At 37.0% G+C, this 26680-nt stretch overlaps 1 pseudogene; it reads right to left on the bottom strand.

The window, feature by feature from the left end:
- Positions 1 to 1492: 1492 nt before the first annotated feature.
- Positions 1493 to 4952, bottom strand: LOC131529678 (GTPase IMAP family member 9-like; annotated as a pseudogene).
- Positions 4953 to 26680: the final 21728 nt, after the last annotated feature.

The following is a 26680-nucleotide window of genomic DNA, read 5'->3' as shown; positions in this document are numbered from 1 at the left end:
ACACTTCTATTATTCAAATCCGTTAAAGGATTGTTAGGCTACATTAATAATTAGATCAACCAGAACCGGGAACACTCCCCATAACACACAATGTACTTGTTACATCGTAAGAAGAATGGCATCTATGCTAATATTAGTCTCTTTCTTTCTTATTCCGAGGTCACCGTAGCCACCCGATTCAGTCTGTATCCAGATCACATGGTGGATCAGCACCTAGAGACGACCTCTACAGCCCTGAACGTCAGCGGAGACCAAGACACCTAGATGATCCCCAGAGACTGATCCCCAGTGAGGACCCCTCCACCTAGACAGCCATCGGGAAAAGACCACTGGAACCAGATGAGCCCTTACAATCTGATTTTGCTGCTGTTGGAATTGAGCTGCGGGTTTCGTCTGGTCAGAGGAGAACTGACCCCCGACTGAGTCTGGTTTCTCCCAAGGTTTTTTTCTCCATTCTGTCATCGATGGAGTTTTGGTTCCTTGCCGCTGTCGCCTCTGGCTTGCTCAGTTGGGGACACTTAATTTCTAGCGATATCGTCGACTTGATTGCACAGATACTATTTAAACTGAACTGAGCTGGACGATGCCATCACTGAATTCAATAATGAAATGCCTTTAACTGAAAATTGAGTGTTTAATCTTGTCATTTTACATTATTGACACACTATTTTCCTATTTTGATATTGTGCAGTTGCTTTGACACAATTTGTATTGTTTAAAGCATTATATAAATAAAGGTGACTTGACTTGACTAATAAATACTGTAAAAAATATTTGTTGTTAATTATTAGTTCATGTTTAATGCATTAACTAATGTTAAAAAATGAGACCTTATAAAGTGTTATCAAAACGTTTAATGATCTATGCATTTTTAAAAATGATCTTAATAATCTATAAGCATTCATGAAATAATTGTATAAAATTATATTACCAGCACAGTACATATTTATTTATTCTATGTACTAATATATCATTCTAAATGTATCCATCTAATGGACAACCTTAGTATTACAGCCTGATATGCAGCTGAAATATCTGATAGCTGATCAATTTTTCTGTTAGCATTTAAAACATTATAAATTCATGAAACTAAGCAAGTTTCCTCAGAATGACTTGTTCTATATTAAAAGTTTTGAAGAGTTTGGATAATGCACTGTAAGTTAGTGTAAAACGAGCAGGTGGTGCTATGATGGGACAGAGGGGCCACACCCACTTTTGAAACCCATATCAGATGTAAATTTTCACCACTTCTGGTGCGTATGCAGAGTTTCATGAAATTTCGAGCATGTTAAGCCCTCAAAAATGTGATTCATTTTGGAGAAGAAGAAACTGAGAAATTCCAATAGGGTTCTCGCACCACTGGTGGTCCGTCCCTAATAATAATAGTGAAAAAAACATGCTGAAAAAAAATAGGGCTACAGGCACTAAAAATGAAGGATCAGGTGCATGATATTTTCATTTGCTTTTAGAAGCACATTTAATGTGGATGCAAATGTGGTTTCCCTAGCATATCTAGTGGGATGTTGGTTTAAACACTCACTGTGTGCCAAATATGTGTCAAGTGAAAAACCCTAATTAAATAAAAGATGACATTCATTGCGTTACATCAAACAGTAAGGATCCAAGTGGAGTATACATTTATTAAAAAAAAAAACACAACCAAAGATAATCAATTCAGGAAACAGGAATGCAACAGCTTATCAACATGCAAATAGCAAAGTAGTATGTGGCCAAGTACGGTAACCCATAGTCGGAACTTGTGCTCTGCATTTAACCCATCCAAGTGCACACACACCTGGAGCTAATGCTGTAGTGCCCGGGGAGCAGTTGGGGGTTCGGTGCCTTGCACCAAAGGTCTCACCTCAGTCGTGGTATTGAGGGTGGAGAGAGTGCTGGTTATTCACTCTTCTCACCTACAATCCCTGCCGAACCTGAGACCTTTGGGTTTCAAGTCCGACTCTCTATCCATTAGGCCACGACTGCCCAAAAACAATGAGTGACAAAGACTGGCTGAAACACTCGGCTGATAAAACAAGGAAACTTTGTTGTGTTTCTTGGTTTTGAATTAATAATAATAAAAAAAATTAAAAAAAATCTATTCTGTTTAAAAGTGATATTTTTTTTGTTTGGTTTTTAATGTTTTTTTTTTTCTTATTCCACAGTACATAAAAACATTGTTACATACATCATCATCCCTCTCTTCAATCATGTGTTCTGAATCCTCTAAAAACATCAAACAACGCAATGTCAATACAGTCCAACAACTGATAGACAGGTAAGTCTATCAGTTATCAAACTTATCAAACATAATCACAGAAAAATATTTTAAAAAGTAACATTTTAACAGTTATGTGTTCTTTAAAAATCAATCATACAAAAATCAAATGCAATTCATGAATGTCTCTTAGAGGACATGAAAAATTGAAGATTTAATTTAGGGGGGAATTATCTTTAGCAGAAATCTGAATTATGTTTTTTTTTTTTTTTAATGTTGAAGTTGCAAAAAATCAAAGACATTACAGTCATGAGTTGTAAAACATCAGCAGCTTCACCGTATTGCTGTAAAAGCTCCAGCAGCTCCTGCTAATCCTGCTAGCGCTGTAACAGGAAGTTCATTTCCTCCTAGAAAGTGACCAATCACAGCTCCAGCTGATAAACCACACACAACACCTGCTGCTTTCAGCAGTAACTGTCTAACAGTGTTGGGACGCTCGTGAGAAGATGAACGGATCAACTGACTCTTACACAACAATCTCCAGAAAACCCCTGTAAAACTCCTGCAGTTGATGCTGATCCTCCAGTAAAGAAACCCTTAGTGAACATCCATCCATGTGAAGAGTCTTTCCTCCACACCAGAACACCTCCTGACACTACAGCAAAAACCATAAATACACACAAATATTTCAGCTTTATCTGCTTAAAGAACAGATCTTTCTCCCTCTTCCCAGCATTGTTCTGTTTCTCCTGCTCATATTCTCTCTTCACACGTATCTCTGTCTCTATTCTGACTTCTTCTAATATCATCTGATTTTCTCTCTCTCTCTTCTTCTTTTCTTCTCTCTTTTCTTTCTCCAATATTTCCTGTTCATATTGTCTCCTTACTCGCATCTCTGTCTCTCTTTTGATTTTGCCTAAATCCATCTGATGTTCTCTCTCTCTCCTCTCCTTCTCTCTCTCTCTCCTCTCCTCCTCTGCTCTCTTCTCCTCCGCTCTTCTCCTCTCCGTCTCCAGCATCACCTCTAGTGTGTAACAGGAGTTTCTGTTCTCAGACACCAGTCTGTCGATCTTCTCCATGAGTTCAGTCACCTGCCGTCTGTTTGCTGGAGCTTTAATGTTAAACTCATGATATCTCTGACCGCATCGCTCAATAAAAGCAGATAACTGAGGATTTGCCCTGATCATCTCTCCTAGTGATCTCATGTGTCTCTGATCTGCGTGAGTGAAGAGCACTAGAGTAAATCTGAGAGCTTCTGCTCCAAACTTCTGCTCAAACCAGCTGATGAACTCCATCTCCTGCTCAGTGAAAGTGCTTAAAGGCAGAAAGAGCAGGATGACATGAGCTCCTGCTGAACATAATTCAAGAGCTCTCTTCAGCTCCGAGTCTGAATCAAAGTCAGTGTGAGTGGAGAATCTGAAGTCTGGAGTATCGATCACTGTCACGCTCCTGTTATGAACAGATCCAGTGTGTGATTTACAGACTCTGGTCACTGATGAAGAGCTCTTTTCTGACTCAAACACCCGATCATTAAAGATGAGGTTTCCTGTGGTGCTTTTCCCGGATCCGGTTTTACCGATCAGCAGCAGCCGGAGATCAGCATCATCTGCTTCTCCTCTGAACACTGTGTTCTCAAAGCTCTGAAGAACACAGAACAACACAACAAATGTCACTTGAAGCAGCCACAATTACATACGCTTTAAAAATAAATAAACAAATAAATAAAAATGTCCTCTTGAAGCGTTTCTCACCTTATACATCATGCTTCTTGCTTCTTCAGACACTTTCATCAATAAATTCTTATCCATCGAGACACAAAAAAAATGAGGAAGGTATACAATACAAATAGTTATGCATAAAATATGATGATTATTGCATTTGATTTCTGCAACTTATGTATTTTTTGTTTCCACGTTATTTATATTTATTACATTATTTAGCTTAAACACCCAACAAATGCTTTAATAATGTGAAATGTGAGATTAGACATACAGAAAGAGACTGAACTCAACAGAGAATCCCATATAAATAATGTTTTGCTCATCAAGTCACAACATTAACATGATATAGAAGAATACAATTATAAATAGCTGATAACTAAAATGCAAAATCAATTGCATATACGTAGGCTAAATGTCGTAAATATAGATGCACATATATTTTTACATAGATGCAAAAGATGGCACTACATTTAAGTTTAAAATCTGCATAGCCTTTGAAGGCTTTTACGAGGATAAAAATATAAATCGAGGCAGGCTAATGGCTTCCTGTGGTACATTACCATTTCAGTCTTGTGTTTTAAAAAGACACAGAAAAGTAGTCAAAGGCCTGTATCAAATTCTGGGATGCCTCTCCCAAAAGCATAGCGAGCCTAATTTGATTTTAGGACCATTAATTGCTATCATAATGGACGGTTATGGTCTCTGTGGATGGTTTAGGCATGTACGATGCTTTTGGGAAAAGCAGTCCTGGTTAGTTTTAGCTTAAACCGTTTCCCAAACCCGAAATCATTAGTGCACCGACAAGCCTTAAGACACAAACATTTCTTTAAGTTCTAGCTACAATGAATCAGCGGAGAATTTGTCAAACTAATTCACGCATTTCCAGAAGAACACGTTTGTTAAATATACATTAATGTAAATGAACTTACAGAGATGCTCACAAAACGGCAGATGTAAGATGTCTTCTGTCAGAAAAGAGCTTCAACAAAATGTCCGTATTGAAATGTTACTTTCACTTTCAGCAGCGTCTCTTATTGAATCATGTGACGCTGTTTGTCTCCAATAGGAGGCGCTGTGATTCCAGCAGACGAAACAGAGACAAATATTTAGAACATTAATATTTGCACATGTAATAAGTAATAATAATAATAATAATAATAATAATAATAATGTTTTATTTATATAGCGCCTTTCCAGAGCTCAAGGACACTTTACAATAAACATCAGAAATTTGAGAATAACTTCAAACAATAATACAGAAAGTAAAGAGAAAATCGGACATTTAGAGTAATCTAATAGATTACACAACATAAAACAGAATAAACAGAAATCAACTTAAGAAAGGTAGCATTCTGAAAACGAGTGAGTTTTGAGCAGCGATTTGAATTCAGACAGGCTATTGGCAAGACAGAGTGATCTGGGAATTGAGTTCCATAATTTAGGAGCGACAACACTGAATGATCTGCTCCCCCCCCACCCCATCCCATGGCAGAGAGGCGATACCGAGGGACGGTGAGAAGGCGAGAATCAGAGAACCGCAATGAACGAGGTGGAGAATAGGGGAGGAGCAGATTGCAAAAATAGCAAGGAGCCAGACCATGTTTAAAAGTAAGCAGGAGCATTTTAAACTTGATACGATAGGCCACTGGTAATGCAGATCAGCTAAACTAGAGGTGATGTGCAGGAACGCTTAGTGCGAGTGAGAATAGCCTACGAGCGGCTGAGTTTTGAATATACTGTAATTCAGCAGTGGAGGTATATTGCTGGTAAACCAATGAAAAGGGCATTACAGTAATCGAGAAGAGACGAAACAAAAGCATGGATGAGAGTTACTGCATCGTTGGCACTAATGAAAGGACGGAGCTGGACAATTCGTCATAAACGAAATAATGCTGATTTAAATCAGCATTTTTAAAATGTTTCGGTCAAAATTTACATTTTATGTAATTCAATTGCATACCAACTTTCCATCCATTTAGATTACATAGTTTTAACATAAACAAATCAATAAACTTAATGTGATTCATATGCATCAGCCATATGTAAATAAGACAGATAAGATATATGTAACAATTCACAACAAAGTCCCCACACGTGTTTTATATGAACACACAATTAAAACAACCAGTGTAATATTAACACCAAAATGTCAAGAGCCCAGAGCCCAACAAAAGGAAACACTGATCTCTTTGATGGTGATTTCAAACAAAACAATAAAGCATCTAAACCTCTGTTAATTCTCAATAAGAGCTTCTCTAGAAGTCTGACAGAAATAAAGTCAAACTGATGCTGTTTGTGAAGCTGTTTAATCAGATCTTGAGAGATTTAATGTCTTCTTTTATTTCAGTTGATTTCATCTTCGGCTGTGGCTGAAGTCAGTTGTAGTTCTTGTGTTTCTCTTTCCTTTGGTGATTCTTCTTGATAACAGCAGCTGTTCATCATTAATGATCAATCATCACATAATTATCTCCTTAACTCCAGCACTGCTTCAATGCTACTTTAACACTCTGTAGTGTGTAAACACATGAACACTGAGCAGTGTGGGGACTTTGTTGTGAATTATATAAGTCTTACCTGTTTCATTCACGTATGACTGATGCATATGAAGTTTATTGATTTGTTTATGTTAAAACTATATGTAATCTAAATGGATGGAAAAGTGGTCTGCAATTGAATTACATAAAATGTAAATTTTTTGCTGATGTAGAAGTTTCTTCCTGCCTGTGATTTGGATTTGTTGGTGTTTTGTGGTTCAAAATGTTAGTACATGACCCTAAAGTAAGTTCGCTTTGATTTATACATTTTAAGCTATGTTTGAAGTGTATTATTTAACTTCGTACATTTTGTATGGGCATGCACGGACATATACAACCCATTCTCACTCCCAAGGCGTCAAAAACTGAAGCATGGTCAAACGTCTTTCGCGTCACTATGAAGATGCCAAAAGTGCCCCTAGGCGTCAGTATGTGACAAAATAGGAACTCCATTGCTTTCAATTGCTTGCTTTATGCGTCAGGTGAAGACGCTTATGGAAAATGACGTTCTCCTCTGTTGTTTCAACACGTTCTCCAAACTAAGTTGTTTGTCTTAGTTTAATGGTTTGCATGCATTTGTAAAAAATAGAAATAATTTTATATAAATTTATACTTTTATTGGAGCACCTAACCCCACCCTTTCCCTAAACCTACCCACTTCTGAACAACATAAAACACGTAACAGGAAAATATGAGAAACATAAGTGCAGTCACAGGTATTTATTGCAAAAACTGACCATCAACAAGCAGTATAACAGCATTACAAACAAGTCGTGTTGCATTCCAAGTCTTCTGAAGTCATACGAAGTCTTTATGAGAAGAAGAGAGCAAAATATAAGGTTTTTATCGCTGAAAATGATCCCGCTCTGTTAATGCGCTCACATCTCATTCAAAAAGATACTACCGTCACGTAGCATGACGCAATCGGTCACGAGACACACAAGAGCCAATAGCATTTCACAATGCTATTGTGGCGGCATTTTTGAATTGGCGCACAGACTGCAGCACAGGATGAGCTTAACGGCGGACGGAGACGGGGATCGCGTCTACTCCTCTCACAAATCAAATGTTTTGCCTCGGAAGCCTTGGAATACTAATATTTTTTGAATAAATTATGACGGTAGTTGTATCTGTCTGTTCTATCTTTAGTTTTATTGACAAATGGTAGGTTTAGGGACAGGGGTTGGGTTATGTGCTCATAAATGTGTAAATAATGTAATATAAATAAAACTGTTGTGGCTGTTTACATTGAAAAATCACACCCCAACATATATGCAACAATGGCAATGTTATTACCCAATATATAATTTAATTATGACGATAAAATTCCCATTTTGGCATCGGCATATTGACGCTAAGGGTTTCCTATTTAAAGCAACGGAGGACCCTGCAAGTCGAAAAATGATGCTAAGGGGTACCTTGAGCGTCAAAAAGCGACGCCAAGTGGTCCTGACCAAGCTTCAATATGTGACGAGTTGGGTGTGAGAATGGGTTCACACCCACTGGGCAAAGTTAGGTCCAGTGGACGTCTTTTTGAAGTCTTTGCAGACATTGAAAAGACGTCCACTGAGGAGCCAGAATGAAAGTTTTTATGACGTCTTTTTTTGACGTGTTCTGAGCGTCCGATATAGACGTTCATGGAACCTCAAATGTGGTCAAGTGGACATATTTTTAACATCATTTAAGGTTCATTTAGACACAATGTATACTGTTTCTGGACCAAATAAACACTCTCAGGATGCATTAGATTTAAACTCGTGTTATTTCAATGTAATTTACATTTGTAATTGCAAAGCAACTCACAGACATTGTGTTTGTCCAAAAATCAACTTCAATGAAACAGTGTTTAATTAAATGATCAAATAACTAATGATTAAGCATTTGGAAAAATCAACTGCAAATCAAAGACAATAAATCTCTCAAGATCTCAGCAGAGGAGGATCAAACATCTCCACATCTCCAGTTATTTGATGAAGCGTCACCAGCTTCACTCATTAGATTGACTCTATTTCTGTCAGACATCTATAGCTTTTATTGCTAATTTCAGAGTTTTAGATGCTGGTATTTGTTTCATTTGAACTCACCATTGTGGTGGACAGTGTTTGCTTTAGTTGGGATCTTGGTCCTCGTACTTCTCGTGTTAGCTTTTTTTTTGCCCCTGTAACAGTGTGTTTGTAAAAGCACGATTGCTGTGGCAGAGAAAACTGAAGTCAAGTGTTAACATTTTCCTGTTAATGATGAAAAAATTGTAACAAAATTAATCTCTAATGTTGTGTTTTAGCTGTTATGGACAAATTTACGGAAGAAAAGCATGTCCACAAAAATTGAGCCAGCTCATCATGTAGTCACACACAGACATCAAGATTTTGCACATGAATCACAACAACGGTGACAATCAAAACAAGAAAACTCAGGAATTAAGGATGAGTTTGTTCTATGAAGCTACCCATCATGCATTGCAGCATGAAGTTTTTTTGTTTGCTTTGATTGTCACCGTTGTTGTGATTCATGTGCAAAATCTTGATCTCTGTATGTGACCACATGATGTGTTTCCTCAAAATATCTCATGCACATGCATTTTGTCTGTCTTCACAACAAGCTATCATTTCAGTGTTCTTGGTATAGCTTCACAAGGTTTGGTGCCTATAAAATATAAAACAAAACTTAAAATAACATCAGACGCTCAATTTGTGATGATTTTACCATTATTAAAAAGAAGCTGATAACATCTGACCTCGCTTCATTTTGGCTTCCTTTGCCACAACAGTTGTGTTTTACAAAGACACAGTCACGGCAGCCAATAAAAAGCAAATACAAGAAGTACAAGGACCAAGATCCCAACTAAAGCAAACACTGTCCACCACAATGGTGAGTTCAAATGAAACAAATACCAACATCTAAAACTCTGGAAATTAGCAATAAAAGCTATAGATGTCTGATAGAAATAAAGTCAATCTAATGAGTGAAGCTGGTGATGCTATTTGTGGAGATGTTTGATCCTCCTCTGCTGAGATCTTGAGAGATTTATTGTCTTTGATTTGCAGTTGATTTTACCAAATGCTTAATCATTAGTTATTTGATCATTTAATTAAACACTGTTTCATTGAAGTTGATTTTTGGACAAACACAATGTCTGTGAGTTGCTTTGCAATTACAAATGTAAATTACATTGAAATAACACGAGTTTAAATCTAATGCATCCTGAGAGTGTTTATTTGGTCCAGAAACAGTATACATTGTAAATGAACCTTAAATGATGTTAAAAATATGTCCACTTGACCACATTTGAGGTTCCATGAACGCTCATATCGGACGCCAGAACACGCCAAAAAGACGTCATAAAAACTTTCATTCTGGCTCCTCAGTGGACGTCTTTTCAACGTCTGCAAAGACACAAAAAGACGTCCATTAGACGTAACTTTGCCCAGTGGGCATATAACGACTCATGTGTGATCGCTCGATAAGCAAGATGTGCGATGCAATTTATGCTAAATACAGAGTGGTTTCCATGGTGATCGTTCTGTTATCTCTTAACTTTCCATGCTGTATACAGATTATCCAGCAGTATTGTTCCTTCGATAATGTTATCTGACAACTTGCATTTAGTAATATCTTTCCCCACCAAAGTAATTTCATATGACCAAACCAATAGTTATATAATCTTCAATTGCACATCTCCTGCATATTTAGAGCTTTGACTGTTATTTAGAGACAATGAATGTTTACCCATTTATTTGAATTCTAATGTTATATTCTTGTGTTATTTTTAGACTAATATTAAATACACTTTGGAAAGAAGTTCCCGTCTCCTCATTCTTTGTGTCCTGACCGACACTTCAGTGTATACTGCTGTACACTGCTGTACAGTTAGAGTCAGAGCCTAGCAGTCTATTTTCCTTTCAAGTCAAGTCAAGTCAAGTCACCTTTATTTATATAGCGCTTTTACAATGCAGATTGTGTCAAAGCACTTAACAGTATCAAATTGGAGGATAGAGTGTCAGTAATGTATAATGATAAGATTAAACACTCAATTTTCAGTTAAAGGCATTTCATTATTGAATTCAGAGATGTCATTGTCTAGCTCAGTTTAGTTTAAATAGTAGCTGTGCAATCAAATCGGCGATAATCGCTAGAAATTAAGTGTCCCCAACTGAGCAAGCCAGAGGCAGAGGCGACAGCGACAAGGAACCAAAACTCCTCTGTGACAGAATGGAGAAAAACCTTGGGAGAAACCAGGCTCAGTCGGGGCCAGTTCTCCTCTGACCAGACGAAACCCGCAGTTCAAAAGTTTATATTTCTATTTTAATTTTGTTGCAATTTCTAACAATAGTAGTATTATGTAGTTAGGTATTTTATTATATTTTAGTTATTTTGTTATTTTTGGTTGATATATCTAGGGATATATCTCTGGGGGTCATCTGGGTGTCCTGGTCTCCGCTGACGATCAGGGCTGTAGACATCATCTCTTGGTGCTGATCCACCATCTGATCGGATACGGACTGAGAAACAGACTAGGAAAGAAACAAACAAATATTAGCGTAGATGCCATTCAACTGACGATGTAACGAGTACATCGTGTGTTATGGGGAGTGTTCCCGGTTCCGGTTGATCTAATTAATGCAGCCTAACAATCCTTTAACGGATTTGAATAATAGAAGCGTGACACGCGTTATGTGTAAGCCAGGCTAAAAAGATGGGTCTTTAATCTAGATTTAAACTGACAGAGTGTGTCTGCCTCCCGAACAGTGTTAGGTAGACTGTTCCAGAGTTTGGGTGCTAAATAGGAATAGGATCTGCCGCCCGCAGTCGATTTTGATATTCTAGGTATTATCAAACGGCCAGAGTTTTGAGAACGCAGCGGACGTGGAGGACTATAATGCGATAAGAGCTCGCTCAAGTACTGAGGAGCTAAACCATTCAGGGCTTTATAAGTAATTAACAAGATTTTAAAATCTATCCGATGCTTGATAGGGAGCCAGTGCAGTGTTGACAGAACCGGGCTAATATGGTCATATTTCCTGGTTCTAGTAAGGACTCTAGCTGCTGCATTTTGGACTAACTGTAGTTTGTTGATCAAGCGTGCAGAACAACCACCTAATAAAGCATTACAATAGTCTAACCTTGAGGTCATAAACGCATGAATTAACATTTCTGCATTTGACGTTGAGAGCATTGGTCGCAATTTAGATATGCTTTTGAGATGAAAAATGCAGTTTTACAGATGCTAGAAACATGGCTTTCAAATGACAGATTGCTATCGAACAGCACACCTAGGTTCCTGACTGATGAAGAAGAATTGACAGAGCAGCCGTCAAGTGTTAGATAATATTCTAGGTTATTACATGTGGGGTTTTTAGGTCCGATAATTAACACCTCTGTTTTTTCAGAATTTAGCAGTAAAAAATTATTTGTCATCCAGTTTTTTATATCGACTATGCATTCCGTTAGTTTCTCAATTTGGTGTGTTTCACCGGCCGCGAAGAAATATAGAGCTGAGTATCATCAGCATAACAGTGAAAGCTAACACCATGTCTCCTAATAATATCTCCCAAGGGTAACATATAAAGCGTGAAAAGTAACGCCCTAGTACTGAGCCTTGAGGTACTCCATACTGCACTTGTGATCGATATGATACCTCTTCATTCACTGCTACGAACTGATGGCGGTCAGATAAGTACGATTTGAACCATGCTAAGGCACTTCCACTAATGCCAACAAAGTTTTCTAGTCTATTCAAAAGAATGTTGTGATCGATAGTGTCGAGCAGCGCTAAGATCCAGTAGAACTAATAAAGAGATACAACCACGATCAGATGATAGAAGCAGGTCATTTGTAACTCTAATGAGAGCAGTCTCAGTACTATGATACGATCTAAATCCTGACTGGAATTCCTCACAGATATCATTTTTCTCTAGGAAGGAATATAATTGTGAGGATACTACCTTTTCTAGTATCTTTGACAGAAAAGGGAGATTTGAGATCGGTCTGTAATTAACTAGATCTTTGGGGTCAAGTTGTGGTTTTTTAATGAGAGGCTTAATAACAGCCAATTTGAAGGTTTTGGGGACATATCCTAATGACAACGATGAATTAATAATAGCCAAAAGAGGATCTATGACTTCTGGAAGCAGCTCTTTAGTAGTTTAGATGGAATCGGTCTAACATACATGTTGTTGGTTTAGATGATTTAACAAGTTTATACAATTCTTCCTCTCCCACAGTAGAGAATGAATGAAATTGTTCCTCAGGGGATCTATAGTGCGCTATCTGATGCGATACTGTAGCTGACGGCTGCAAGGATACAATTTTATCTCTGATAGTATCGATCTTGGAAGTGAAGTAGTTCATAAAGTCATTACTGCTATGCTCTTGGGAAATGCCAACACCTGTTGATGCTTGATTTTTCGTTAATTTAGTTACTGTATTGAATAAATACCGAGGGTTATGTTTGTTTTCTTCTAGAAGAGACGAAAAGTAATCAGATCTAGCAGTTTTAATGCTTTTCTGTAGGATAGGGTACTTTCCGCCAAGCTAAACGAAATACCTCTAATTTAGTTTTCCTCCAGCTGCGCTCCATTTTCCGGGCTGCTCTCTTTAGGGCGCGGTGTGCTCATTATACCACGGTGTTGGACTCTTATCCTTAATCTTCCTTAAGCGTAAAGGAGCAACCGCATCTAAAGTGCTAGAAAAGAGAGAGTCCATAGTTCCTGTTACATCATCAAGTTGTTCTGAGCTATTGGATATGCTGAGGAACTGAGATAAGTCAGGAAGATTATTTATAAAGCAGTCTTTTGTGGTAGAAGTGATGGTTCTACCATATTTGTAACAAGAAGTTGGCTTTACAGCTTTAGCTATATGGAATATACAGGAGACTAGATAATGATCTGAGATATCATCGCTCTGCTGTAAAATTTCAACGCCACTGACATCAATTCCATGTGACAGTATTAAATCTAGAGTATGATTTCGACAATGAGTAGGGCCTGACACGTGTTGTTTAACACCAATAGAGTTTAGAATGTCTATAAATGCTGATCCCAACAAATCTCTTTCATTATCAACATGGATATTAAAATCACCAACGATTAGGACTTTATCTGCAGTCAGTACTAACTCCGATAGAAGATCAGAAAATTCTTTAATAAAGTCTGTATGGTGCCCTGGTGGCCTGTATACAGTAGCCAGTACAAACATCACAGGATTTATCATTTACACTTATTTCTTTGGATAACGTTATATGAAGCACCATTACTTGAACTAATTATACTTGAAACCTGACCTCTGAGAGATACTGAAAATATTTCTATAAATTGTAGCAACACCTCCCCTTTACCTTTTGGACGCGGTTCATGTTTGTAACAGTAATCTTGGGGTGTAGACTCGTTTAAAGTAATGTAATCATCTTGTTTTAGCCAGGTTTCTGTCAGACAAAGCACATCTAGTTTATGGTCAGTGAACATATCATTTACAAAAAGTGCTTTTGAAGAAAGGGATCTAATATTCAATAAGCCAAGCTTTATCATTTGTTTATCTGTATTATATCGATTTTTATTTGTTGAACATCAATTAAATTGTTACTATTACTTTGGTTTGGATGTTTTCTGTATTTTCTAGTTCGGGAACAGACACAGTCTCTATAGCGTGATATCTAGATGAAAAAGATTCTATGTGCTGAGAGTTAACTGCCTTTGGTGACATGAGGCGGCTAGCAGACGATCGGTTTAGCCAGTCTGTCTGCTTCCTGACCTGGGCTCCAGTTAGTCAAGTACAAACTCTAAGACTATGTGCCATATTTCTAGAGAGAAGAGCGGCACCACCCCAGGAGGGATGAACACCATCTCTTTTCAACAGGTCAGGTCTGCCCCAAAAATTCTTCCAATTGTCTATAAAGCCTATGTTATTTTATGGCACCACTTAGACATCCAGCCATTAAGTGACGACAGTCTGCTATGAATCTCATCACCACGGTAAGCAGGAGCGGACCAGAGCATATTACAGTGTCTGACATCGTACTTGCAAGTTCACACACCTCTTTAACATTATTTTTGGTGATCTCCGACTGGCGGTCGAACATCATTAGCTGACGTGATAACAATCTTACTGAATTTACGTTTAGCATTAGTCAGCACTTTTAAATTTGCCAAGATGTCAGGCGCCTGGCTCCTGGTAAACAATGGACTATGGTGGCTGGTGTCTCTATTTTCACGTTCCGTACAATAGAATCGCCAATAACTAGAGCACTTTCATCAGGTTTCTCAGTGGGTGCTTCACTGAGTGGGGAGAACCTGTTTGATGTTCTGATCGAACGGAAGAGTGGTGTTTTGACCCGCGACTATGCCGCCTCACTGTCACCCAGTTGCCCTGCTGCACGGGCTCAACCGAAACCGAACAATGTACAGGACTCCTGAGCTAGTCGCATCCAAAGCAGTATCTACAGCCCTCACATTCTTACTATCCTCAACTAAAGTTTGGATGCGTGTCTCTAGTTCTAAAACCTTCTCTGTCAGCCTAACTATTTCCTGCATTTATCACATGTGAATCCTCGCTGCTGACAGAGACAGATAAACTATACATGTGGCAAACAGTGCAAACAACAATAGCAGGAGAAGAAGCCATTACTCACCTTGATTGATGAATGATACCAACTTAACTTACCACTTACCACTGTTGTTTGATGAGCTCGTGAAAACGGAGCGAGGAAAAATAAAATAATAATAGGCGCGAATAGAATGCAAATGGAACCGCAAGTGACAAGCTAACGGGCTAACAAGCTGCACTCGCGGTTTTTAAAGCGAACGATCAAATTAGTTAGATTAGTTTGAAAGATAACACCAGAAATATGGTGAGAATTAAGTTATATTTTATCACTTTAGACAAAAGGGATTGAAAGTAAGGTAGAGATTCAATAAAAGCTTTCAAACAACTGGTCCTTCGAGCCGGATTAGTGTTCATTCCTGAAACCATGGAGTCCGATAAGGAGATCATTGGGGCAACCAGACCAAAACGCCAAACACGTCCACCAGCCCGACTCCAAGATTTTGAAGTACAGTATGTAAGGGGCAGACCTGTAACTGAATATGCTAACTCACCTTCCTGGGAGGTACCTTCTCATATGATACCTCTCCAATCATCATGGGACAATCCTGACTACCTCGATGATGATGCTGCTCCTCGCACGGTCCCTCGGTTAAGACCCAGCTTCAGTTATACAGATCACAGGGAAGCCCTCCCTCAGTCATTCCCGTCAGCCCAGCGGCCCAGTTACCTGAGCCTGAACCCTATAATGAGCTCCAAGCTATTCGCAGAGAGAATGCACAACTGCTGCAGTCACAACAAGCCTTCCGTGCTGACCTGATGGAGTTGAAAGCAGTTCGTACGGAGTTCAAAGTACTTGTTAAAGTTGCCCAAACTCTTAGAGCAAACCTCAGCCCAAGTAAAAGCCTTCACAGTCCTCCAGTGCGACCAGTACCCCAATTGCCATCTGATCCTCCCGGCCACATAGATCAGACAGTTCAGATATCAGCTGATGTAGAAGAGGGTCTAGAGCTTCCCCCTTGGCCTGAGCCCGAGCCAGAACTGAGAAGAGGGATGGTGACTTTAAAGTTACCAGAACCTAGCACCGCTACCTACGAACCAGAGGTACCAACGTATTCCAAGATTTCCCAGACTCCCCTTTCACAAGCATATCGGCTTCTCAGTATTATTCTCCAAGCCCAAAGGTGCTACCTCCACCTCCAATGCCTGGAGACCTCAGAGAGTTGTTATCCTCCGCTGTGCCTCATATTGGAAACTCTCACAGGTTCAAATCCCAGTTCCCTCTTCCCGACATGGGGCCATACCAGGTCAGTCAAGTCGTCCAGCACCTGCAGTTAAGGTAGAGTCAAACATACCACTTTTAACCCACATCTCAAGGTCAGAGTCTGTCTATAGAGGGCCTACCCCTCCTATCCCCAAGTTCAGCTGGCCAGATCCAAGCGAGTTCGCCAGACTTCGAATAGCTTTGGAGAATCTGCTTCCGCCAGATGGGACTGAACTTTTAAAATATCAGATACTCGTAGACCACTTAAAGTTGGATGAAGCTAAGCTGATTGCAGATGCATTCCTGAATTCCCCTACCCCCTTTGCTGACACTATGGTGGCCCTCCATGATAAGTTTGGTCAGCCCCACCAACTAGCATTGAGGAAAATTGCCAGTGTCCTGGAAGCCCCTGATGTGAAGCGTGAGGATACCATAGCATTCCAGAAATTCGCTCTTCAAGTTCAGTCATTGGTAGGGTTGTTAAAAACTTTAGGACCTGAAGGTGACATTGAGCTGAATTGTGGGTCACATGTTGCCCGTCTTTTGAGCAAACTACCTTCTGATCAGCGAGCTGAGTTCCGCCGTCACATGTTCTGGCAACCTAGAACCATACCTACCCTGCCTGACCTCTCAAACTGGCTCCTATGAAGCATGCTGCTATGACTTTGATGTTGAGATTGCCTCACGAGGATTTCAAGACCGACAACCTTCTCGACCTGTGCAGAATAAAAGGACTGTAGCCGTTCTTCATGGGGTTGGAGAGGCTCAAAATTGAACTTTCCAGTCCCCTCAGAAGGGTACCACTCAAAAGACAAAACCGATTGAAGTGAAACGGTTCTGTCCCTTCTGTGATAGTACGGAGCATTATTTAAGTCAGTGCAAAGAATTTGCTAAACTTACCACTGACCAGGCCAAAGACTGGATTCAAGACAATAATCGCTGTTGGCGCTGTGCCAGGACTCATCATGCTGCTCAGTGTGACCTGAAGAAGCCCTGCAAATTGTGTCAAGGCAAAAACCTTCGTCTTCTTCACAAGGTCAATGTCAGATCCTCCCAAGATGTTACAGTCAGTGCTGAGAGGACCTGCCTTACCAATTCCTCTCCAGACAGATTTTACCTGCACTGTAAAAAAATTGCTGTAAAATTTACAGTAACTTACTGGCAATTTTGGTTGCCAGTAAGACTGTAAATCAATAATTACAATTGTACTGTAAAAATACAGCAAACTCTTGCATGCTGTAAAATTGTTATGATGGTGTGTAAACATTTGGTTAACACTTAATTTGTAATAATAAAACTACTAAAAAAACATTACTTTAACTCAAATCGTTGCAGTTTATCATTAGCTATAGCACACATACATGTGGTAAAGCACTTAACAAAGAGATCATCAATGTATTAGCAACTCTACAGTTACTGTCTTTAAATAAAGCAGCAGAACATCAGTGATTGTGGCTCATCATTGACTGAAGCACAGACTCTACTCTCCACCGCAATGGTGACCCACAAAACTAAATTAAGCTAATAGATCTCTCTTGTGCAAAATAATACAGTTCAGTTAAATATTTACTCTCCTTATAGATAACACCTGCTGTTAACAAGCAGAATCACTGAATGAAAGAGAAACAAGAACTACAACTGACTTCAGACACAGCCTTAGATGAACTCAACTGAAATACGAGACATCATTAAATCTCTCAAGATCTGATTAAACAACTCCACAAACAGCATTACCAGCTTCACACATTACAATGTGACTTTATTTATGTCATATGTCTATAAAAATAATTTGAGAATTAACAGAAGTTTATTTGTTTTACTGAAAACGTTTCGTTTGACCTCACCATTGTGGCGGTCAGGTTTGCTTTAGTTGGGCTCTTGACCATCAAATTTTAATCTTAATTTTCTTCTGGCTGCTTTAACTGTGCTTGTAGAGCACATTCGTTATAGCATGAAAAGCCAGGAAAATGTGTGATTACATGCTTGTGATTGACTATTTGTAATGATATGATCATTATCTATTGGTCTGATTCACTGATCTCATTCAGAGGCTGGTCTTTAAGACATGGTGTGGATTTTTTTAAGTTGTTAGTTTGGTGTTGTTTACAGCTGCTATATGAGATGACAAACTGCTACTGAAAAATTTTAAAAACATGTTATGCACAAAGCCTTTAGTACTACGGCAGCAATCAGACACACACAGACATCAAGAATGAGCATATGAATCTCAACAATGGTGACAATCAAAAGCTTCATGCTGCAATGCATGCTGGGTACCATTACAGTACAAAACTCACCCATGAATCCCAGCATGCATTGCGGCATGAATAAATTATGCCGCTGAATTGTCCACTTATTGTCTTTAATTCTTACTATGTGCTTTTATTTTTTATTTTTTTGTGTTGAGTTTTAGTAGCATGTTTTGTGATGTTCAGAGTTGATCTGTTTATTTATTTTGTTGATTGTCACCGTTGTTGAGATTCATACGCTGATTCTTGATGTCTGTGTGTGTCTAGTTGTTGCCGTAGTACTAAAAGTTTTGTACATAAAACAATTTAAAACATTTTCAGCGGTCTGTCATCTCATACAACGATTGTAAACCCACACACAAAAAAAAAGATATCTGCACCGTGTTTTTAAAGATCAGCCTCTGAATGAGATCAGTGAATCAGGCCATTAGATGGTGATTACATTACCAATAGTCAATCACAAGCACGTATCCGCACATTTTTTTGGGTTTTCATGCTATAACAAGTGTGCTTTACAAACACAGTTACAGCAGCCAAAAAAAAGCTAAGATTAAAATTTGATGGTCAAGAGCCCAACTAAAGCAAACCCTGATCGCCACAATGGTGAGGTCAAACGAAACGTTTTCAATAAAACAAATAAACTTCTGTTAATTCTCAAATAATTTTTATAGACATATGACAGAAATAAGGTCAAATTGTAATGTGTGAAGCTGGTAATGCTGTTTGTGGAGTTGTTTAATCAGATCTTGAGAGATTTAATGATGTCTCGTATTTCAGTTGAGTTCATCTAAGGCTGTGTCTGAAGTCAGTTGTAGTTCTTGTTTCTCTTTCATTCAGTGATTCTGCTTGTTAACAGCAGGTGTTATCTATAAGGAGAGTAAATATTTAACTGAACTGTATTATTTTGCACAAGAGAGATCTATTAGCTTAATTTAGTTTTGTGGGTCACCATTGCGGTGGAGAGTAGAGCCTGTGCTTCAGTCAATGATGAGCCACAAACACTGATGTTCTGCTGATTTGTTTAAAGATAATTATTGTAGAGTTGTTGATACAGTGATGATTTCTTTGTTAAGTGCTTTACCACATGCATGTGTGCTATAGCTGATGATAAACTGCAACGATTTGAGTTAAAGTAATGGTTTTAGTAGCTTTACTGTTAAGTATTAAGTATTAAGTGTTTGCAGTTTTATATTAAGAAATGTTCCTTCTTAGTAGAATCAAATGAAATAAGTTAACCAAATGTTTACACACCATCATAACAATTTTACAGCATGCAAGAGTTTGCTGTAGTTTTACAGTACAATTGTAATTATTGATTTACAGTACTCTTGTACATTTACAGTCTTACTGGCAACCAAAATTGCCAGTAAGTTACTGTAAATTTTACAGCAATTCTTTACAGTGTAGTTACCGTGTTATTGTGACATAAACTTTAACACACTTACTAACAGTTAGTTGGGTTTTTCCCAAACTACAACATGATGAATGCTATGCATCTAAGAATGTTTAGACCATGTTTATTATAAATACTCTGTTCACTAATATATTTTAATAGCGTGCTAAACAATAACAATTAGTTTCTTAGATATAAAATATCATTTTTTGTAGTACAAAGTAGGCTACATCCTTTTACAAAGCATGCGTGAGTCTATGGCTGCAGAATCATATCATAGGCTACTATAAAATCATACATACTAGGCTATCATAGTTCGGTTTTTCCCAAACTATAATCCCTGACTACAATGTTTGAAATCGTGTAAAACATTTTGAATATGATAGGCAATTCATTGTATTTACATTTCTTACAGCGCAATGATGTTTTCATGCTCTATATAAAACAATAAAAGTAATATGAGTGTACACTGTAACATGATGAATGCTACAAGTCTAATTATGTTTATGAACATATTTATTGTTAATAGCCTACTCTGTTCAAAAATAGATTCTAATAACGTGCTAATCAATAATGATTAGTTTCTCAGATATAAACTGTCTTTTCTTTATATATATAAATAATATAATATATATAATATATATACACAGATGCTCCTGATATTAACATGCTCACAAATGTTTTTTTTTTTTTTTTGGGTTGTTTGTATTTTATTGAATCTGCACCACAGATGAATCCTGATTACTTTCTTCAAACTGTTTTCCTCTGAGAGCACTGTACCAACATCAGATGTTCCACTACACTGATATTTTATGGTAAAACAAACTCCTTGACTACTGATTATGTTTTGTTTTTCTTCTTGAATCCATGGAAAGAAGCAGAAACACTTATATAAAACAAGTAAATATCAGGTATGATTTACTTGTTTCACTTGTTGGACAGCATCTGTTGCAAGAATGACACACTACCAGTCCAAACTTTTTGAACAGTAAGATTTTTAATGTTTTTGTAAAGAATACTCTTCTGCTTACCAAGCCTTTATGTCCAAAATACATAAAGTTGTATTTGCTAAAGTAGTAATGTTGTGAAATATTTTTACTATTTAAAATAACTGCTTTCTATTTGAATATACACTGTAAAAACTTTTACTATGATCTACTCAATTTTTTTGGTGAAACATTTTTACACTAAAAAATATTGAGTAAATTTGAAAGATGTGAAATCATTGAAATATACTTCAAGAGTCAAGTGAATGTAACTAAAAATATTAAGTAGATTCAAATAATTAGATTAACTAATCTCATAAATAAAATTGAGTAATTATAATAAAAATCCTTAATCAATGCAATAGTAATTCTAAATCAAACACACTAAAAAAATTAAGTAGATTTAAATAATTATATTAATTGATCTCATAAAAAAAACTGAGTAATTAGAATTAAAATCCTTAAATGCAATAGTAGTTCAATAGTAAATCAAAAACACACAAAAAATGTAGATTTCATTTACATGCTGTATATACAAATGTCCTATATTTACTTTTTACTTATGGAGTAAATGGTAAATACAGTTTAAAAATATGAGTACTTTACAATATGTATAATAAAACCAAATGATAACCAAAACACATTGTTTTAATTAAACATTTATTTGTCAAATTTGACCACAACTCCATACTTTTCAAATGACTTGAATAAATTTTAGACACTGAATGGATACTACAAAATTCATTACATTCACAATTCATAAAAAAAAAATAAAAACAACAACATTTAAAATTTTAGACATTTAAAAGCATTACTTCCCCAATTAGACAATAAAAACAATGTCATCAATGTCACAAATTAAGATATTTTTGAGTCTGAGAGCTCTCTGACCCTCCATAGACAGCAAGGGTCCTAACACGATCAAGGCTCAGAAAGGTAGCAAGGAGATCGGTAAAATAATCCATGTGACATAGCTAAGTAAAATTACGGTTGAACCCCTGATGTCATATGGATTATTTTACCGATCTCCTTGCTACCTTTCTGAGCCTTGATCGTGTTAGGACCCTTGCTGTCTATGGAGGGTCAGAGAGCTCTCAGAATCCGTCAAAAATATCTTAATTTGTGTTTTGAAGATGAACGGAGGTCTCACAGGTTTGAAACGACATGAGGGCGAGTAATTAATGACAGAATTTTCATTTTTGGGTGAACTAACCCTTTAACTCTAGTTCAACCTGGGATACTTCTCAAATAACAACATTGAATAAACTGAAATTTTAGCCACTGAACTCTGCATATGGGAACTCACAATTTATTATCAAAAATGACTTGGCAGGAGTAGTATTTAACAGCCTGAGGCTTTGTTTACATTAAAGATAACACCCATCCAAAATGCATTTAAACAATTGCATTGCAATGTGCAACAGACAATAGACAAAATGATTAATTCTGACTAAATCGCATCCAAAATAAAAATTTGTTTACATAATATGAGTGTGTACTAAAATATATATAGCATATTTTTTGAAAATATTTACATGTTTATATTTATATTCATATAAATTATATCATATATAAATATACTTAATATATAAACGTAACATTTTTCTTAAATATATACACATGCATGTGTGTGTATTTATATATTCTTAATAAATATACACTGTACCCACACATATATTATGTTAACTAAAAGTTTTATTTTGGATGCGATTAGTCGTTCGACAGCACTAACAATCGGGTAATTTTTTAGTCTTTGAACCTTTTTTAGCCACTGAACTCTGCATAAGGGAACTTACAAACAAACTTTATCAAAAATGACTTGGCATGACGAATATTAAACAGCCTGAGGCTTTGTTTACATTAAAGATTACACCCATCCAAAATGCATTTTAACAATTGCATTGCAATGTACAACAGCACATGGACGATAGACAAAATTATTAATTCAGATAAATCGCATCCAAAATAAAAGTTTGTTTACATAATGTGTGTACAGTGTATATTTATTATATATAAAATACACAGATACAGTATATATTTTGAAAATATTTACATGTATATTCATATAAATTATATCATATATAAATATACTTAATATATAAATGTAACAAAATATTTCTTAATAAATATACACCATACCCACACATATATTATGTAAACAAAAACTTTTATTTTGGATGCATCACTAACAATCAGGTAATTTTTTAGTCTTTGAACCTTTGTAGAAAGTTTCAGTGGATCCAGATCCAGGAAAAGTTTCTGGAAGACCTCCAAAGTGTTGTGCTGTAAAACAAATGTTCAACAGTTTTGCCATGAGATTCATAACTTTACACTTCACATCAATAACTCTTACGAAAATTAACCAGTCTTACTACAAAACTACAATACAGTGTCACTGTAGTTAAACCATGGTAAACACAAATTAACCATGGTATCAAACATTAATACGTTATATCTTAAACCATGGTATTTGTAGTAAAACTGTCCTATACAAATGGTAATGAATCAAAAACATTACTACACTTTACTACAATAAAACCATGGTTGATTTTGGTAAGGATGAAAAGGAAACTTGATAACTGATAACGCAACCTGATCTCACAGAATTCCGTGTAATGTTCACGGACTTAATTAACCCCGAATCTGTGGTGGCATCACGGAATCGCCGAAAACTCCGTGCTGGGCTCACAGAAGGCATCAGCCGTGGTCCATGCACGGATTCACTGGCTCAACACCAGCGCTGCATCGGACCACGTAAAAAGAGTGACTCCGATACAGTTATACTTTCACTGGAGTACCTGACCTCACACCTACCCTAAACCTACCCAGTTCTGAACAATAATGATGACGATAAATTCCCCAGTATCGCGTCGGCATATTGATGCTAAGGGTTTCCGTGTGTGGAGCACGGCTGATGCCTGTCACTGACACTGTCATTGGTATCACTTCTGTGAGCCCATCACGGGATTTTCGGTGATTCCATGATGCCACAGATTCGGAGGTTAATTAAGTCCGTGAACATTACACGGATCATGTTGGATAACGCGACAACTTCATCACTATGCCTCCGCCATTTTGAGTGATTCCGAATGACGTTTCAGCTGTGCTTCGGTAAAAATCATGAAAAAAAAAAGGCTCTCTGAAAAATTTTAACTAAAAGATGTTAACTTTTTACACACAGTAATATTGTACCTTCGGCAATTCCGACATGGTGTGAACTCACTCAGAGAGACGGCCGTCTCTTTCAACGGGCCACTGACGCTGCAGCGCACCGGGATTCGTCCCATTAACGTTACACCAGTTTAGTTACAATTGCTGGACTACGGATAGACTAGTAACTTTAGTCGTTGTTTTCTTTAATTACTCACACGTATACGCTCATCACCCAAGTAAATAAACTGACGAAACCAACACGGCGGTTTATACAGCCCCCGCCTCCCCCTTAACACGGACACGCTATGTTGCGTTAAAACAGGAATAATTGGCTTCTTTTACATACATAAAGTTTCCAAGCTGTATTAACCGTATTTTAGCTTAATATTTGATGGTATGAAAAAAAAAAAATATATATATAAAGTCACAGCGATCCTAGAAATGTGTGCCCCTTCCAAAAAGTTAACGTTACCAAAGAACAGCATGGCTGCAACAGCATTCAAAAACATACACTGGACGTGTTGTGAACCCGAAAACACAACCAATATTTCATTAACTTTTGATAATTGTCTACTTACCAGTATTTTAAACGAGTCGTGAGGTGGTTTTCTTCAGACCAGCAAGCAGCAGTCTTCAGCTCTCAGCGCGATCCTTGTGTCCACGTGATCACAAATAGCCGTGAAACTTACTCAATTTTTTAAGTCCTTGTGTCCACGTGATCACAAATAGCCATGAAACTTACTCAATTTTTTAAGTCTATGCAAAATAAAAAAAAAATTGATTGAAAACGAGTAATAATTTTGGTTCTTAAAACTAACAGGTTTCATTGCATCATTCTCAAATATTTTCATTTAAATGTACCAAAAACATTAAGGACATGTGAAAAACATAATTTGTTAGTTAAATGCTTAATTTTTTAATTAAAACATACTTAAATAGCACAAGTAAATTTGAGTTAAAATAAACTGTGGGATATTTACTCCTTACTTTTGGTAATTCCAACTCAAATAATCTCTTAAATGATATTCAGAGATTTTATTAAGTTAATACAAGTTTTTATTTTTGTGATATTTACAAAGCCACTGAATTATTTTTTAGAGTGTATTTTAAAATGTAATTTATTCCTGTGATCAAAGCTACATTTTCAGCATCATTACTACTCCAAGTGTAACAATATACACTATACCATTCAAAAGCTTGGAGTCAGTATATATAGAAATTAAAACTTTTATTTAGCACACAAGTGATGATAAAGAAATGTATCATGTTACAAACGATGCTGTTCTTCTGAACTTTCTATTCATCAAAAAAAAAAAAAAAAAAAAACCCTGCAAAACCTCAGCTCTTTTCAAAATAATAATAATTATAATAACTGTTTTTTGAGCAGCAAATCAGAATATTAGAATGATTTCTGAAGGATCATGTGACTGGAGTAATGATGCTAAAAAGTCAGCTTTGAAAGTCAGCTTTGATTGTTCCTAATAAACTGTTTAACTGCAGTTGCAAGTGAATCTCAAGTTATTTTGTGTGATAGTTAAATATATTCTAAATGAACTACAAACAAAAATATATATACATTTATTTTGTCCTCATATCATTTCTTGTAACTCTTCCCTCTCAGTCACATACCTGCTTGAACGGCTCATTATGAAGCTCATTATGCAGCTCATTATGCGGGCCTTTGTCTTCTCAGGTGTGAATGTGAAGGTTGACGCCCACTCGCATAGACCCTTTTTACTCCAAAAGTGACTTAGAATCTTTAAATCAATATATTGTTTTCTGTGAGCAAGTAAACAAGATGTCTTGTGAACAAATGTTTTGTATGTGTTTTAAGGCCTTATTTCAGTGACTTCCAAATTTTAGTTTTTCACTAACCACGCATAAACGTTTTTTTCTCAAAAACAAAATCATGTACATAAATGCTGCTAACATATTATTGTAGCCCGGTTTGTGCAGTTTACAGTGTTATAAGACTTTAGCCATTTATATGTTTATAAGTAACTGAAAAAAACGCAAATGTAAGGGCATGTCAAAACTTCTCCAGGCCCCCAAAACACCCTCAGACCCCAGAGGGTTAATGCATGTTATGGTTATTAAACAGTCATTATGAAAACCATTAAAACTACACAATTTCCTTAGGTTGAAAGATTAGGGGAATCTGTAAAATGTAAAAAATTAAAAAAAATTATTAGACAACACAATACAACTTAAGAATTTTGTAATTTAATTAGAAAACAGCCCCTGATTCAAAACGTTCATTTCCAAATGCATAAATCTGGTATAGACCTGCACGGGCCTTAAACCTAGACCCTATAGCCAGCCCTTGGCCGACAGCTTACCAGTATCCTCACCAAAGTCAGACTGGAGCTTGTGTCTTTTTTCTCTCTTCTTTGCTTCTTCTTTTCATCACAACTTGCTTAAAATAAAATCTGTAGATATTAAACACTTAAAGCATAGTACAATGTTAGTTTAAACAGTTAACCTAGATAAAAGTACAGTTAAGCTTGTGTTATACTTTCCGCGTGCGCGAGTCCGCTAAGGTCCGCTATGGTATGTGTACGTCATCAGAGGGTGTGTGAGGAGGGTCAAGTACGCACATGTATGGAACATGTCCGCGGAGCGGACCACCA

The sequence above is a fragment of the Onychostoma macrolepis genome, chromosome 22 (genome assembly GCF_012432095.1).
Source record: "Onychostoma macrolepis isolate SWU-2019 chromosome 22, ASM1243209v1, whole genome shotgun sequence".
Lineage (NCBI taxonomy): Eukaryota > Metazoa > Chordata > Actinopteri > Cypriniformes > Cyprinidae > Onychostoma > Onychostoma macrolepis.
Note: the sequence above shows the minus strand (reverse complement) of the source record. Positions and strands in the feature narration are given on the sequence as shown.